Source organism: Barbus barbus (assembly GCF_936440315.1).
Source record: "Barbus barbus genome assembly, chromosome: 35".
Taxonomy (NCBI): Eukaryota; Metazoa; Chordata; class Actinopteri; order Cypriniformes; family Cyprinidae; genus Barbus; species Barbus barbus.
The window spans coordinates 22,357,963-22,376,632 of record NC_136763.1 but is presented as its reverse complement, the minus strand read 5'-3'; the positions used below and the strand labels follow the sequence as shown (position 1 = coordinate 22,376,632).

Sequence of the window (18,670 nt, the reverse complement as noted above, 5' to 3'; positions counted from 1 at the left end):
ATTCCTAATTTGCTGCTTATTAATAGACAGCAAGGCAGTTGTTAATTGGGTGTTGGGTAGGGATGTAGAATAAGGTCATGTAAAATAAGGCATTAATATCTGCTTAATTACTACTAATAAATGGCTAATATTCTAGCAATATTATGCTAATAAGCAACTAGTTAAGAGACCCTAAAATAAAGTGTAACCAATTTAAGATATTTTGGATGAAAACCCATGGATGAAGACTATTCTGACAAAGTCTTTCATACTTTTCTGGGCCTTGACAGTGCAAATTGTTTGGCAGTCAATGGGACAGTCACAAGCTTCTCGGATTTCATCCAAAATATCTTAAATTGTGTTCTGAAGACGAATGAAGCTTTTATGGGTTTGGAATGACATGGGGGTAAGTGATAAATGACAAAATTTTCATTTTGGGGTGGACTAACCCTTGTATAGCTTTTGTCCTTCTTCAGAACAGATTTTTTTTTTATGGTGTTTGTCCAAACAGTCAAAGTCAGTGGGGTCTAAAACAACATTGAAAATTTATTTTGTTGTGTTATGTGTTGGGGAAAGCTACTATGCATCACAATATTGCGTTACTCCCTCAAATGTTTAACTAATTGTATTGCTTAGTTACTTTTTATGGAAAGTAATGTGTTATGTTACTTTTGCATTACTTTTTCTCATCTGGGCTGGGCTTTCTTGTTGTTCATAATACATATATATATAACAAAAATTGTTCAAATGCAAGTTTATTTTTATTGTCTATTTTCTATCTTGAAAACTATTTTATACACTATAATTTTCGTTTATATAACATGTGAATATATCCCCTATAGCACTGGAAAACAAAACCAATCAGAGCGCCTTGTTATCACTAGTTTTATTTTGATTTCTCAAATCTGCTATTAGCTTACAGCCCGTTAGCATCGGCAGCGTGGCTGCCGCTAATCTCGCTTAGATTGCTAATACTCTATTCACACACATTACCATTGTTTCACTCTTACATGCTTAAATGGCAGATTTGTGTCTACCTTTGAGTGCAGGTGAGGACACATTCGAGCTGCATTCGGTGCAGCTGGAGCTGGAGGCCGTGGAGAAGCAGATCCACGACCTGGTGGAGAAGCAGGCCCAGCTGAGAGAGCGGAGAGCCGCGCTGGAAACATCCCGGGCTGACGCTCACAAGTCCGGGGTAAGTATACAGCACGCTGCTAACACTCCCACCACCTCTACTCTATGTGTTTCTCTGCACAGACCCTGTGCACCCAGGACGTGATCTTCCCAGATGTCCTTCACTCCGGCGCCAGGGCGCCACGAACCCTGGGTGCACCAGCAGCGGAAGACGCGAGCCAGGCCCCGGGCAATGACCTCTCCGCCTCCGGTCTTTGAGATCTCCACCCAGAAGCGCTTCGCTCCCCTCCCCGAGACGGAACGGAACGTTGTGATCGTCGGAGACTCCACCATCTGGCATGTCCGTGCTACTTTAGCTGAAGGTAAAGTGCACACTCACTGTTTCCCCGGTGCTCGTGTTCTCGATGTTTCTGCGCAGATACCCGCGATCCTGAAGGGTGACGAGAGCATCGGTGCTGTCGTGCTTTGTCATGGTGTAAAGAACAGAAACTGCTCTTTGTTAATAATTGGAATATTTTCTGGGAGCGTCCTAGGCTTTTACGTGCTGATGGCCTGCACCCCAGCAGAGTCGGAGCGGAACTCCTGTCGGACAACATCTCCAGGACGCTACGCTCCATATGACTAGTAAGCCAATTCTCAAATAACTACTATGATGACTTTTGTTCTACCCAAAAAGATAGAAGTACTTGCGTTGTCCAGTCTATACAATGTGTCTGTTCCCCAAATAGTGAGGTCAAAATATAAATTTAATGCTGGATCTAGAAAAATTCTGATCGTGATTAAACCAGAAAAACGCAAAATAAATGAACAAAAAACATTTTTAAAGCTTGGGCTCCTAAACATTAGATCACTCGCACCCAAAGCAGTTATTGTAAATGAAATTATCACAGATAATAATTTTGATGTACTCTGCCTGACTGAAACCTGGCTTAAACCAAATTAATATTTTGGTCTAAATAAGTCTACTGTTATAAACATGAGCCCCGTCAGACTGGTCGTGGCGGCGGTGTTGCAACAATATATAGTGATATTCTCATTGTTACTCAGAAAACAGGATACAGGAAGTTTAACTCATTCGAAATACTTCTGCTTAATGTTACACTGTTATATATGCAAAATAAATCTCTCCTGTCTCTTGCTCTGGCTACTGTGTATAGATCGCCAGGGTCATATACAGATTTCCTAAAAGAATTTGCAGATTTCCTCTCAGATCTATTGGTCAATGTTGATAAAGTGCTAATTGTCTGAGATTTTAACATTCACATTGATAATACAAATGATGCATTAGGACTTGCGTTTACTGACCTAATAAACTCTTTTGGAGTCAAGCAAAACGTCACCGGGCCCACTCATCGTTTTAATCATACGCTAGATTTAATTATATCGCATGGAATTGATCTTACCAATATAGATATCAGACCTCAAAGTGATGATGTTACTGATCATTTCCTTGTATCGTGCATGCTGCGTATTACTGATATTAGTTATATGGCTCCGCATTATGGTCCGGGCAGAACTATTGTTCCAGCCACCAAAGACAGATTCACAAATAACCTTCCTGATTTATCTCAACTGCTCTGTGTACCCATAAATACACATGAACTAGACGAAATGACTACCAACATGGGCACTATCTTCTCTAATACATTAGAAGCTGTTGCCCCCCTTAAATTAAAAAAGATTAGAGAAAAACATACTGTGCCATGGTACAGCAGTTATACCCATTCTCTCAAGAAAGAAACTCGTATTCTTGAGCGCAAATGGAGAAAAACTAACTTAGAAGTTTTTAGAATTGCGTGGAAAAACAGTATTTCCAGCTATAGACAGGCTCTAAAAGCTGCCAGGGTAGAGCATATCCGCAAACTCATAGATAATAACCAAAACAATCCAAGGTTCTTATTTAGCACAGTGGCTAGATTAACAAATAAACACACGTCACCCGATCTAAATATTCCCTCACAGTTTAATAGTAATGAATTTCTTTACTGATAAAATAGATAACATCAGAAAAACAATATCAAATGTAGATTCTACTGCGTCTAGTATTTCAGCTTCATTCATCTCACCCAAAGAAAAACTGCAGTGCTTTACAACTATAGGACAGGAAGAGCTAAATAAACTTATCAGTGCATCTAAACCAACAACGTGTTTATTAGATCCTGTACCTACTAAACTACTGAAAGAGTTGATACCTGTAGCAGAAGAACCACTTCTCAGTATTATTAACTCATCGTTATCTTTAGGTCACGTCCCAAAACCATTCAAGCTGGCGGTTATTAAGCCTCTTATTAAGAAACCACAACTAGATTCTAATGAACTGGCAAATTATAGACCCACTTCAAATCTTCCGTTTATGTTTAAAATTTTAGAAAAAGTTGTCTGCTCAATTGTCTTCCTACTTGCAAAAAAATGATCTCTATGAAGAATTTCTCAAAAAGACCAGATGAAACTACTCAACTATCTAAGCTAATAGATTGTGTAAAAAATTTAAAAGATTGGATGACCAATAATTTCCTCCTATTAAATTCAGAGAAGAGATATTACTTATTGGACCAAAAAACAGTAAACAGAATCTCTTTGATTAGAATTTGCAACTAGACGGCTGTACTGTTACGTCCTCTAAAGTAAAAATTCTGGGTGTTATATTAGACAGCCACTTGTCCTTTGAAAATCATATTTCCCATGTTACAAAAACAGCATTCTTCCATCTTAGAAACATTGCCAAGCTTCGAAACATGCTACCTGTTTCTGATGCAGAAAAGCTAGTTCATGCATTCATGACCTCTAGACTGGACTATTGTAATGCACTGCTAGCTGGTTGTCCTGCATCTTCAATAAACAAGCTACAGATCCAAAATGCAGCGGCTAGAGTTCTTACCAGGTCAAGAAAATTTTATCATATTACCCCAATTTTACAGTCTCTGCACTGGCTACCTATTAAGTTCCGTGTCCTTTACAAAATATTATTACTTGCCTATAAGGCCCTAAATGGTTTAGATCCTGCGTACCTAACTCGTCTTCTACCACACTACAATCCAACCTGCTCTCTAAGATCGCAAAACTCTGGACTTTTGGTAGTACCTAGGATAGCAAAGTCCATTAAAGGAGGTAGAGCTTTTTTACATTTGGCTCCCAAACTCTGGAATAGCCTTCCTGATAACGTTCGGGATTCAGACACACTCTCTCTGTTTAAATCTAGATTAAAGACACATCTCTTTAGCCAAGCATTCACATCATGCATCTTATAATCTTGTACTGCAGTTATATCTGATCAAATGTACATTATTATTATTCTTTAGCTTGTGTTGAACAAATCATTTTTGCTTAGATGGAACAGCAGCTACGCTAATTATGTCTCTATTTGTTTCTCTGTTTCTGCCACGGGATTAGCATCCTTTGGTAACTAGGAATTACAGAAGCTTCAGTCTGGATCCAACCCTTAAATGATCTGAGATGACCGAACACCTGAGAAAAGATAATGCCAACCCCTCGGAGGACCTCAGAGGATGCCAATGCTCAGACAACATACAGAATTACCAAATTTTGCCATAAATTAAATATATTAAGGTTCTGCAATATATAAATATATCGTGGAAACTTAATTTCCTGTAGAGCTGCTTTGCAACAATTTGTAAAAAGCGCTATACAAATACACTTGAACTTGAATTTGAAGAATAGAACACTGGAGAAGAGAGTTCAACACTCTTACTGCAGCAATTAAACACAAATGCAACATTTAACTTTAAAAGTCAATTTTGCCTATTGTGGTTGAATTGGATCATTAAAGGTCAGCAGTAAAGAAATTTGTTATGAAATGGACTTAAATGCATAAAGGATATTTGTGTTATTTTACATATTTATGTGGTTATGTGGAAGGAAAAAGTCATTCATGTTTGAGTTAATGAAAGAAACATGATCTTATGGGAATTAAACAACATGAAGATTTTGAAATACTGAGAATTAATAGGTCATTTGTGGGTGAACTAACTGTTTGTACCTTACATGTTATCTGAAAGTGATCAAGGATTGCTCTCCAAAAACATTATTATGAAAGATCGGAAGTTGCCAATGTTGTGGAACTCAGACCCACACTTGCCAACTTCATGTATACACCTACATAAACACATTCTCTCAATTTTTGATATAAGAGAGCGCAGCAGTAATCAGAGCAGCTCCGTAGGTCAAATGTAGCTATGATGTATCTGGGCACTCGCTGTTCCTCTGAAAACACAGATAAGATAGACACAGATAAGAAAGACATACAGGTGTAGGCTATCTGTAAAATGAACCATGACAAAGTCTGATAAAGTACAAGATGTTGCATTGTGTCATGGCAAAGGAATAATATGATCATTTATAAGTTTATACATACATATGCATATACATATACATGTACATATACATATAGGCCTACATATACTGTACATATACATATACATACTGTATACATTTAGTTATGGTTCACAAATAATTCCCCAAGAAACATATATTTGTTTATTATAAGTATTTAAAACAGTTGTGCTGCTTGATAGTATTGTGGAAAATGTGATACATTTGTTTTCTAAATTATTTGATGAATAGAAAGTTCAAAAGAACAGTATTTATTATTATTATATGTTTACATTTTATTATTATTTTGTCTCTATCACTGTCAATTAAATGTATCTAATGTCTCTGTAATGCATACTGTATATATCACTGTGATATATATCATTTTGATATAATACAATATAATATAATATATTTTTTGAAGTAATATTGTATCATGAGACATAAGAATCACTTTCCCTTCACTGAAATCAATGACGTTTCATGGACCAAATTTAAACACCCAGGTCTTTTAAATTGAATGTATTTATTATAAATGTAGTTATATTACATGTTACTGGGATTGAGGTGGAGAAAGTGACTCTCAGTATCCTTTGGGTGGATTTGGCATTACTGAGAGACTCGTTTTAATAGCTTTTTAGTAGTCCGTTATATTTAACTCATAATTGTGCTTGGCGGTACGTGGGCCTAAACACTGCCAGACCACTTTTTTCTTGCATAGACACAAATTATACTCTCACACAAACAAACTCAAGCATACACACACACACACACACCACTGATGGTTAGCAGTGCCAGTTTTGTGCTGGGCAGGGTTGGTGGAATCACAGTGATCGGGCATGACAAGGCATGCAGTCTTATCCCGCAGCAGCATGTAGAGGAGGCTTAGCATGTGTGCGCGTGGAGGACGAGTAAAGCGAGATCTCGCCGTCTGTGCTTGGATCTGTTTGGTAAGAGATGGGAATATGTTGAATGGTGAAATCTTGACTTTGGACCGATCAGTGTGGATTTAGAGTTGCTTCCTGGCAGGATGGGCTGCAGCAGAGAAACACTCCTGACAGAATAATCGCCCTGAGGCTTAACACATACACACATCCTCACATCTCATCGCTGCAATGATAAGTTCAGCGCAACGCAAACACACACGCATATGCACACACATACGCATTCAGAACCACACACTCAAGCCAAGGTGAAGAGATGACACAGAGGTGTTGTGTATTCATATGTGTGTGTGTGTGTGTGTGTGTGTGTTCATCTATATGATCTCCACAACGAAAGATCTGTGGAGTCGGTGCTAATCTCATACGCGTTTATCCGTCCTCCTATCCTCTCTTTCTTCCATTTCTCTCTCCACACAGATTAATAAGAATCGGGCAGCCGCAGCTCTGACGTATGCTAATGAGCCTAGTGCGATTCAGCAGATCATAAAACTCAGATATTCTTTCTTATATAAGGAGCCCAGACATGAATGTGAGATGTTAGAGGCTTGTGTGGACTGAAGCAAAAAGAAGCCATGAATTAGGATGTAAAAAATTAAATACAAAACACAAAGCTTTCTAGAAATGAATCTGCCTGGATGTAGACATGGAAAAACAGCCTTCGTAGGGTGACCAGATAGCTTTCTTCTGTGGAACACAAAATAAAATATGTTCTATAAAATGTCTGTGCTTGTTTTTGTTGTCCATGAAAAGAAAGCCAATGTGGTCCAGTGTTGTTTTGGACCCCACTGACTTTCATCGTATGGACAAAAACAGATCTTCAAAAATGTTTGTCAGAATGTCTTCTTTTGTGTTCCACCAAAGAAAGAAAACACAAGGTTGAGTAAATGATGACGGAATTTTCATTTTTGGCTCAACTATCTCTTTGAAAAAGTATCCTTTGTGTCCTTCAGGAATCATATGTTGTTCAAATGGCCAAACAATAACTGCATTTTTGGTGTAAGAACCCTTTCCATGCAGCCTGTTCTGTTCATTTTCCGTTAGCCAGATATACAGTATCTCACAGAAGTGAGTACACACCTCACATTTTTGTAAATATTTTATTATATCTTTTCATGTGACAACACTGAAGAGATGACACTTTGCTACAATGTAAAGTAGTGAGTGTACAGCTTGTATAACAGTGTAAATTTGCTGTCCCCTCAAAATAACTCAACACACAGCCATTAATGTCTAAACCTCTGGCCACAAAAGTGTGTACACCCCTAAGTGAAAATGTCCAAATTGGGCCATTTTCTCTCAAATTAGAAATGAGAAAATAAAAATAAAATTAGTGAGTGTGGTGAATGGATAGTGTATTATAGTTGTGTGTTCCACGTTTATTGTTGAGTGTTCATGAGATGGATTGCCTGAGGGAAGAAACTGTTCCTGTGTCTGGTCGTTCTGGTGCTCAGAGCTCTGTAGCGATTTTTCAAAACGACAATAAAGCTCGTTCAAGTCGTCTGCCAGTTGTTGATTCTCCAGAGCGCTGGGGGATGGTGTCTTGTAACTGGTGATATCCTTCATACCTTTTCACACTGAAGCAGGATCACTGGAAGATAGTGATCCTGAGCTTGTCAGAATAATTCCTCTTTGCCACTCTGATCTCCAAGTACTTGGTAGTGTGTGTTTGGCCTGTTTATACAAGACTGTATCCCCCTTTCTGTAAGCATCTTCTTTGGCCTGACAGAGCTGTCTGAGTTTTGCAGTGAACCATGGTTTGTCATTGTTGTAGGTTAAATGAGTCCTGGTAGGAATGCACATATCCTCACAGAAACCGATATAAGATGTTACAGTCTCTGTGAGCTCATCCAGATCGATGGCAGCGGCTTCAAAAACAGACCAATCAGTGAGAGAGAAACAGGCTTGTAAATCCCGCTTTCTTTCATTAGTCCATCTTTTAACAGATCTTAATACAGGCTTTGCATATTTAAGTTTCTGCCTGTAGGTCGGTATGAGATGAACCAAACAGTGATCAGAGAGTCCTAAAGCTGCTCGTGGAACAGAGTGATATGCGTCCTTTATCGCTGTGTAACAGTGATCCAATGTATTACTGTGCCTGAAATCCGCGTTGACGAAACTTCACGAGCGCGCCGGCTTGCTTCCCCCGCCTGCGCCTCCTGTATCATTTGACCAGAGCTACGGCTCTGCCAACTACAATGTCCAGCGAAACGTCTGAAAAATCAAAATCCGGTAAAAGATTTGGTAGTGTGTTCTGCCGAATGTTCAGCACGTCATCCTTGGTAAAACTGATCATATTTGAAAAAAAAAAAAAAAAGTACAAACACTGAAAAGCAACGCACAATAGCTGCCATCAGCAGCGCCATCTTAGTTGTATATATATATATATATATATATATATATATATACAGTATATCATGATTACTTTTAAATCAGAATTTAAAAATAGAAAAAAGAGGGAGGTATTCAAGAAAATGTATAGTACATTTTGAATGTATTTCATATTATTTAATAGATCCAGTCAAAAATAAATTAATAAGTTAAAAAAATGATGTCATTGACTCTTTTAACAGATATGTGCTTTAAAAATGTAAAGTCTTTTTATTATGGGAAAATAGAGGAAAAAATATTGATGAATGAAAAAGAGGACAAACTCTTTAATATGTCTTGAACCAGGCTTCCTGTTTTAAAACACAAGATAGAAAACTGAACCATTGTTGAGCCATTTAATGGGGTCGTTAAAAAAATCTGCTCACCAAAACACACACACATAAAAAGATGCTGTTGTGCCCCCTCCCACTGTTCAGTATCTTATTGTATAGTGGTGGTTTTGTGCAAGAGCTGCTGGGTAACTGGAAACACTGCTCTCTCTTACACTCTCTTTCTGTGTTTTTGCGGGCTTTTACAGGTGCCCTGATTAGATTTGATGGGCCATTTGAATGTGCTGAGCGCAGCCGGGCTCCTCCTGTTTCTGTCTGATAAGAAGCAGAGGTTGCTTTCAGAAGGCGGCATTTCCGCAACATTAGCCCCGCAGCGCTAATGGGCTCTGTCAATGCAACAACAGGTGTTTATGCAGGGACAATCATTTCACTATTGCTCTCTCAGAGAGGTGTGGTATCATCTGACCTTGTTTTATAAACTGAGAAATAGTGGGATGGAGATGGAGTCATGGTAATGGAGGAAGAGGTGTGTAGACACATTTTAAACTCTGAACCTGCAACATATTCACTACCATTAATGTTTGGAGTCAGTTTTGATTGATTGATTGATTGATTGATTGAAATGAACCCTTTTATTCAGCAAGGATGCATTCAGTTGATGAAAAGTGATTTGTTACCAAGGATGCATATTTTTGGATGTAAATAAATGCTTTACTTTTCTATTCATCAAAGAATGATGGAAAAGTATTTGCCAAAAGCAAATCAGTATATGGATGATTTTAGAATGATTTCTGAAGGATCATGTGGCACTGAACTCAGGAGTAATGATGCTGAAAATTCCTTTTTAGAATATATCAAAAGAGAACATTTTAAATTGTAAAAAACATTTCACAACATTACTGTTCTTACTGTATTTTTGATCAAATAAATGCAGCCCTGCTAGGCATAAGAGTCTTCAAAAACTTTAATATATAATCAAAGTTTAATATGGAGAAATAGCCTTTAACAATTAGCTTTTACTGTTGCTACAAGGCACTATCAAAACATTTATCTGTTTATTAATAGAGGATAGGTGAATATGGAATTGTTGAAATGCCATATGTTGGGAGCACAAGCTTGTAATGCGCAAACGTGAATCTATCTGCTCACATGTGGGTTTCCTTCACCCAAACATCCTATTCATAACCACTACCAAGATACATTTAGTTTATATGACATTTAACAATGAAATTATTTACTTCTTCATTGTTTTGCTGTGATACATATGCCAATAGACAGTTATTTCCTCTCACCCAGAAGCAAAATGTGCATAGTTAGCCATAGGTTGCAATCTTTGTGATGTATTCCAGTGCAAATTTTTAGTCCAGACACAACAACACAGTCGGCTTTCGACACTGCTAATTCATTGTTTTTGGTTTAGAGTATCACCGCTAGGGTTGCCAACATCAGAAAAAAAACAAAGACAATCATGCTTCTTCAAGTCAAGTCAAGTCACCTTTATTTATATAACGCTTTTAACAATGTAAATTTTGTCAAAGCAACTGCACAATATCAAAAAAGGAAAATAGTGTCAATAATGTAAAATGAAAAGATTTTTAAAAATTTCAGTTAAAGGCATTTCATTATTGAATACAGTGATGTCATCATCCTGTCACGTTCCCTCTCGGGAGACAAGGAGCGCGGAGACGTGGAGGTACCAATAAACCCTTTTATTGAATACACACACAATGAGACGAGGAGCTTGGGGAGAGACGAACATCAATGACGTTAAGACCGGACACAGGGGCTGGGAAACACTGGGCATATAACCACTGGAAATCAACACGGACAAACCGAAACAGGTGTGGGGCAATCACATGTAGGGCTGGGGACACATGAACTGCTAATTAACTAAAGAACACAGGAACAAGGAAGGCCAAATTGGGACACGAGAGGAGGGGAAACACAAGACAAGGACTGACACATCCAGCTCAGTTCAGTTTGAATAGTGTCTTTGCAATCAGGTCGACGATATCGCTGGAAATGAAGTGTCCCCAACTAAGCAAGCCAGAGGCGACAGCGGCAAGGAACCAAAACGCCATCGGTGACAGAATGGAGAAAAAAACCTTGGGAGGAACCAGGCTCAGTCGGGGGGCCAGTTCTCCTCTGGCCAAACGAACCAGCAGTTCAATTCCAACTACAGCAAAGTCAGATTGTAAGGGCTCAACTGGTTCCAGTGGTCTTTCCCGATGACTGTCTAAGTGGCGGGGTCCTCACTGGGGATCTGTCTCTGGCGCTCATCTCGGTGTCCTGGACTCCGCTGACGTTCAGGGCTGTAGATCAATCCTTTAATGGATTTGAATAATAGAAGTGTATTAGTGTGTTATGTGTAAGCCAGGTTAAAGAAATGTGTCTTTAATCTAGATTTAAACTGACAGAGTGTTTCTGCCTGCCGAATAGTATTCGGTTGATTGTTCCAGAGTTTGGGTGCTAAATAGGAAAAGGATCTGCCGCCTGCAGTCGATTTTGATATTCTAGGTATTATCAAATGGCCAGAGTTTTTGAGAACGCTGCAGACGTGGAGGACTATAATGTTATAATGATGTTTGATTCGGAGCCAATGCAGTGTTGACAGAACCGGGCTAATATGGTCGTACTTCCTGGTTCTAGTAAGGACTCTAGCTGCTGCATTTTGGACCAACTGTAATTTGTTGATCAAATTATAGGGAAATAAGGGACAATCATGCTTCTTCATAGGGAAATAAGGGACAATCGATCAATCTCACTTTGCTAAAACTGATTTGCTGAAGTCAAAATGTGGTTGGTGAAGGGAAACGGAGATTCAATAATTTATCCAAAAAGAATGATTAATTCTCAGTTTATTCATACGTTCTAGGTGGTCATATGACGTATGCCTGCATATACGGATAAACTTATTTGATGCCTTAAATATGTATTATACAGAACCCTTGACAACCCTAGTCACGGCCTTGACAAGAATCTATGCTAAGCACAGGTCGAGAGCTGTAGTTTGAACTTTGTTGATGTTTGCGAATGTTCATTGGAATTATGTTTTCGTTAAACTCTGAATTGTTGAACTACAGTATGTTACTGACAGAACTGTCACCATGACCATAGCTGACTAACATCTCAGGTTACGCATGTAACCATGGTTCCCCGAAGGGAACGAGACGTTGCGTCGAAAACGCTAGGGAAACGTCTTCAGCGTGACCGCGCTCTGAATACGTGTAATCTGTCCAATGGAAGGGCGAGACGTCACAGGCGGGTGACGTAATCGACCAAGAAGCATAAAAGCACGTGCGGCGGAGCCCGCGTCAGCTTCTAGGAATGAAGCAAGCGCTGACAGGGATGCCGGAAGTGTGGCCCTCGAGACGCAGTGTCTCGTTCCCTTCGGGGAACCATGGTTACATACGTAACCTGAGACGTTCCCCTTCAGGAACTCGAGCTGCGTCGAAAACGCTAGGGGAATGAGATGCCCACACCGCCAGACTTCCAAGTCCCTGCCCTGTGTGTATCCCGCGGGAGCACAACGAGGGCGAGAGAAAAAAGGCCACGAGTGGCTAAAGTCGGCGGGGCCTGCGTCCCAAAGGCCAACTTCTAAGAAGTGAGTCTTGATCCCCAGGAAAGGGGAGAGCAGAGGATTCGAGGCTATGGAATAACATCCTGATCCACCACATAGCATAAGCTCTCTGGCCGGAGGCCTCAGCCTCTGGAAGAAACCTGTACTAGGGGGTGTCTACCCACTGAAAGGCCACCGAGAAGGGCATAGTAGGCCGATATAGCCGCCACATAGACCCCCAGGGTGGAGTGGGTTATCCCTGCGGAGGAACAGGCCTGCACGAACTCCAGAACTGTACCAATCGGGCAGTTAGCTGGGTCGAGCTGGCAACCTCCGCACCATGAAGTGAAGAGCTTTCACTTCAGGGCGTACAGTTTCCTCGTAGAGGGAGCTCTGGATTGGAGGATGGTCTCAGCAACCTCGGTTGAGAGACCGGCAGCTAGGAGCTGTGCCTCCTCAGAGGCCACAGCCACAGATTCCACAACTCCGGGTGAGGGTGGACAATAGTGCCCCACGCCTGTGAGAGGAGATCTCTCCTGACGGGAATCTCCCTTGGAGTACCGTCGAGGAGAGAAATCAGGTCCGAGAACCATACTCGGCCCGGCCAGAACGGTGCTACCAGTGGTAGACTGAACTCGTCCCGGCGCTCTCTCACCAGAACTCCCGGGAGCAGAGCGATAGGGGGAAAAGCGTACAGACGAAGCCTCGGCCAAGTCTGCACCATAGCATCCAGTCCTAGAGGAGCTGGAGGAGTCAGAGAGGACCAGAGGGAACATTGAACTGACTCTATAGTCGCAAACCGGTATACCTGTGCCAAGGGTCGCGATCGCAGACCTCCCTGGTGGTTTAAGTACGAGACTATCGACGTGCTGTCGGTGCGCACCAACACGTTGTGGTCTCTTAGGTCTGGGAGGAAGTGTTTGAGTGCTCGAAACACAGCCAGCATCTCCAGCCAATTGATATGCCATGTCAGATGGCGGCCACTCCACAGACCGCAGGCAGGGTGGCCACTCATGACCGCTCCCCAACTGGTGAGGGACGCGTCCGTCACTAGTGTTACGATAAGGAGCTCCCAACACCGGGCCCTGACAATAACCAAGGTTTCCTCCACATGTCTAAGGTGCGTATGCATCGTCTCGTGACCTTGAAAGTGCGGAGTGGTTTTCCCCTCGGAGAGAACCCCTTGGTCTTGAGCCACCACTGTAGGGGTCTCACGTACAGCAGGCCAAAAGGTATCACATTGGACGCAGCTGCCCTCAAACCCAGCAGTCTCTGAAACTGCTTGACAGTGAGTGACTGGCCTTCTTTCACTCTCTTGACTGATGTGAGGATCGGCACAATCCGAGCAGGGGACATGCATGCCTGCATCATGGTCAGATCCCACACCACGCCTAGATAAGTGGTTCTCTGTACTGGAGAAAGCACACTTTTCTTGGCGTTCAGACTCAACCCCAGCTCTTTCGACAGGAGACGGCCAAACTAGCTGCTCTAGAGACCTGGCGAGCCTCTCAGTTCCGCTCCCTGGAACACTGGCAGGGTTGGCAGACCGATCTCCCGAGAGCACTGAGGAGAGACGTGCACAGTGTACCCCGGTGTACACCACCCTGAAGCAGAAGACCGGCAGGGAACGGCCACTCTAGCTGCTCTAAAGACTCCCAAAGGGGCGGCGAGCCTCTCAGTTCCGCTACGTTTCCGGGCGGAAGTAACTGAGAGAAGCGCTCACTGGAGACCGCTGCACCCTGAAACACTGGCAGGGTTGGCAGACCGATCTCCTGAGGGCACTGAGGAGAGACGGGCACCGTGTACCGCGGTGTACGCCGAACTTCCCCAGAGGGGCCTGCCCTCATGCGTCCTGGACCATAGCATCTGGACTGCCTCAGCTGAAGTCTCCTATTGAGACAACGGTCCTCAGACCCGCATTATTTATAGGAAGACTAGACTGATAGAACCAGAGCCTGCTCAGGCAGGACCCAATGAGACACGCTTAGCAGGGGCTCCCTCACCGTCAGGTGCCTACTGAGGGAACCAGTCTCTCGAGACTGGCCTCTGGTGTGCTTAGGGCTGCTAGCACGGTGTCCTGGAATGGCACACCGGCAGGAGACGGCCGAACTAGCTAATCTAGAGATCCCCGAAGGGGTGGCGAGCCTCTCAGCTCCGCTAAGTTTCCGGGCGGAAGTAACTGAGAGAAGCGCTCGCTGGAGACCGCTGCGCCCTGGAACACTGGCAGGGTTGGCAGACCGATCTCCTGAGGGCACTGAGGAGAGACGGGCACCGTGTACCGCGGTGTATGCCGAACTTCCCCAGAGGGGCCTGCCCTCAGAAGTCCTGGGTCATAGGCAGCAGGATGTTTTAGCCAAAGACTATCCAGCGAGAATGACGATCCGCAGATCCGCCTTCTGCTAGAAGCCTTTGGCCCGGGAGCGCAACTCTGACTCCAATATTATCGGGAGTACGAGAAGTGATGCTCCCTTAATGAGGAGCTGGAACACAGTTGGGGCTGCTCCGCCCAGCAGCCCATGCTGATCACCTCAACCTCCTCAGAGGAAGAAAGGTAAAGCATCGTGCTCTCACTCGAGAAAAGTCCCAAGAGGCTCCTATATACACATATATGTATGTGTATACATATATACACATCTAACTTCTCCTAGTTAGATGAAATATATCATTTAATTCCTCAAATTAAACCCAGAAAGACAACCAGACGAGAGAACACGGTCTGATATTAAAAGGATTCATAATAAGAATGAGAATGACGTAATGCACGCGGTCGCCTCGGCAACGCACGCTGCAACAGCGAGCTCTCACTCAACGGGGGAAGAACCGTACCGCGGGCTTCCAGCCCCAAGCAAGAGTGCTAGATCTGGGGAATGCAGGTGGAGATAGGGCGAACCCGTCTCCAACCCATCCACCAGATCCATGTTGCAATCACCACGAATGTTGCTGAATGACAAAAAGCTGACGCCGGCTCCGCCGCACGTGCTTTTATGCTTCCTGGTCGATTACGTCACCCGCCTGTGACGTCTCGCCCTTCCATTGGACAGATTACACATGTGATTCAGAGCGCGGTCACGCTGGAGGCGTTCCCCTAGCGTTTTCGACTCAGCTCGAGTTCCTAAAGGGGAACAATGCTTTTGAGAAATATTCTATTTTATGATGCAAGTCGCAAATCTTTACGCTACTGTTAGTCCACTGAGAATCCTCTCATTTGCTATCAAATCTTTCCTTTATCAATTGCTCCTGTCCTTGTAGAGATTTCTCATCCTTTTTTCTTCCAGGGAAAGACTTTTCAGCACACGCACACACACAGCACAACCTTTGCTCCCTGGCAAAGCTGCTAATAAGCTTAAATTAGTGTCTAACAACTTGGAAACATCAAGTGCTTGACTGCTCAACAATAATGACATCTGCTTCACGCAATTCAATTAGTGCCACAAACACCAGCAAAAAGGTCTTCACAGATAGAGGGAAAGAGAGAAAGAGAGAATGACAATGAGAGGGAGCCTCAAGGGCCTTGTTTTTCAGTGCATTTGTGTCCATGTGTGTGCATGTTTGTCATTGTGTTACCTACTGCTTCGGCTGGAAACTGTCACTGTCTGCGTCTAATCAGATTGTGAGAGCACCAGTGGCTAATGCAGACCGCTGCCATCAAGTTGCCCATTTAAAGCACAAATGATCTGATTGCTGGAGTTTATTAGAAAATGGAGAGGCGAGGCTTACAGTGTTGCTCCCAGCCGCTCTCTCTCAATTTCTCTCTCCTCCCTCTTTCTCTGAGAGAGAAGGGAAGTTATACAGCCTTTACCTATTTAGTTCCATTATCAGTACTTTAGATTGGAGATGTTTTAATGTTTTAATGTGATTTCGGTCCATTGGCAGAAGTGCCTGATCACTTCCTCCCTGTCTGATTAAAGGCACATGCACAGATCAGGTAGCGTCACCAGTGACCTTCACACAAAAATGGTACAACAGAGTAAAAACGGAAAACACGAGCATGTCATTTTTATTTTATTAAAGTTCTTCCCACAGGACATGGTCTTTGATCAAATGTCGAATTCTGCCTCATAATAATCTCAAAGCTTCTAGATGCACTAAAGTGAGTTTCATATTTTTTATAAACAAATTCATTTGACTACATACTCCTAATGTTAACACAGATAATTTATTTTTTGAAAAATGATTTTCATATAGTTTTATTTGGCAATTTTTTTACTATTTTATTTATACAATATGAGTGCAGAAAGGAAATTGGAAATTTCTTTTAGTTTTTGTTTTAATTTGGGATACTATTTATAGATTTCAGTCACGTGACTGGCTGGAAGACTGCATGAAAAATAAATATACTAAAATGTATTTGAAATACATTTATTCCATGCTAAGTATACTACAAATACATTTACACATTTATTTACATTTATGTAATAAAATTACCCTGCAATTGTACTTTTAATATACTTAAAATCTGCTAAATTGGAACAACTAATTTTGTACTTCATGCACTTTAATTGTGCGGAAGTTGTGCTCAAGTCCAACTAAAGATATACTGAATGTGACTGTGCTAAAGTTTTGCAAACATACTTTAGGTGCTCTTTAAATATCTTGCATTTAAAGACTGATATTATTCAAAGATCATAATCTTTATCAATTAATGACCACCTCAGTGTCATTAAAACACATTTTTGGCTTAATATTAATATTAATGTGCATTGTGCACAAGCAGTACTGAAAATTATATGATTTAAAACTTTATTTTCAGACAAAGTCTGAAATTTGTCACAAGTTCACTCACAATTACAAAACTTTATCACATGGACAAAAGACAGAAAAGACTTTTACAGTCACAAGAAAAGAAGAGAAAAAAGAAAAATAATAAATAAATAATGTTTAATGAGAATTTTCAGTAAATCTCGAGCGATATCAGTATATATGTTAATAGATTATATAGTATGAAATAATGTATTTTAAATATATACGAGGGAAGCCTGTAATTCTTCCATCTGTTTCCAATCCACAAATATTTAGATCACCTCTCAAAAGAATAAAACAAAGATATGTTAACAAAATGAAAGTTTTGGCCATTTACAATTCATATAAAGCATCTGCCACAATATTTCTATCACTAAAAACAGCTGATTGTAGTATGCACCATCAATAAGGTGTATACTGAATTTGGCCTTTTAATATCAATGCTTTACTACATTACAGCTTAATACAAACCTTGAAAAATAGCTGGTGGGTGGTCAGTGGAGGAAAGCCTTGTTTTGCCTTCCAGATGGGCATTCCCCTAAGGGTGTGATGTCTCATGAAAACTATGAATGTTTGGCATTTTTCCACCAAAAATGATTTGTAATCCAATAATTTGGAACAGCATGCATAAAATTTCCCTACCACCTGATAGATATCACTGATATGTCAAGTCAAGATAAATGTATTTGTATAGCACTTTTCACAATCCACAGAGTAGCAAAGCTTTACAGAAAGTCACACTATTATGTCAATAAGGCCTTAGTGTTTTACAGTAGAGTAAATTTTAGGGCTGGACAATCTAGCTATACAGGTCCTTTTCAAAAAATTAGCATATTGTGATAAAGTTCATTATTTTCTGTAATGTACTGCTAAACATTAGACTTTCATATATTTTAGATTCATTACAACACAACTGAAGTAGTTCAAGCCTTTTATTGTTTTAATATTGATGATTTTGGCATACAGCTCATGAAAACCCAAAATTCCTATCTCAAAAAATTAGCATATTTCATCCGACCAATAAAAGAAAAGTGTTTTTAATACAAAAAAAGTCAACCTTCAAATAATTATGCTCAGTTATGCACTCAATACTTGGTCGGGAATCCTTTTGCAGAAATGACTGCTTCAATGCGGCGTGGCATGGAGGCAATCAGCCTGTGGCACTGCTGAGGTGATATGGAGGCCCAGGATGCTTCGATAGCGGCCTTAAGCTCATCCAGAGTGTTGGGTCTTGCGTCTCTCAACTTTCTCTTCACAATATCCCACAGATTCTCTATGGGGTTCAGGTCAGGAGAGTTGGCAGGCCAATTGAGCACAGTAATACCATG

The 18,670-nt window shown here is 41.3% G+C and overlaps 1 long non-coding RNA gene across 1 annotated transcript in view; it reads left to right on the top strand.

The window, feature by feature from the left end:
* The window catches only part of LOC306854820, a 46,670-nt gene extending 41,086 nt beyond the window's left edge, over positions 1–5,584 (top strand). Inside the window, exons 3-6 of the long non-coding RNA XR_013782870.1 lie at positions 1,029–1,475; positions 1,647–1,737; positions 4,521–5,311; positions 5,379–5,584. This is a non-coding gene — a long non-coding RNA (uncharacterized lncRNA). The remainder of the gene's footprint in view (positions 1–1,028; positions 1,476–1,646; positions 1,738–4,520; positions 5,312–5,378) is intronic.
* The last annotated feature ends 13,086 nt before the right edge of the window (positions 5,585–18,670 follow it).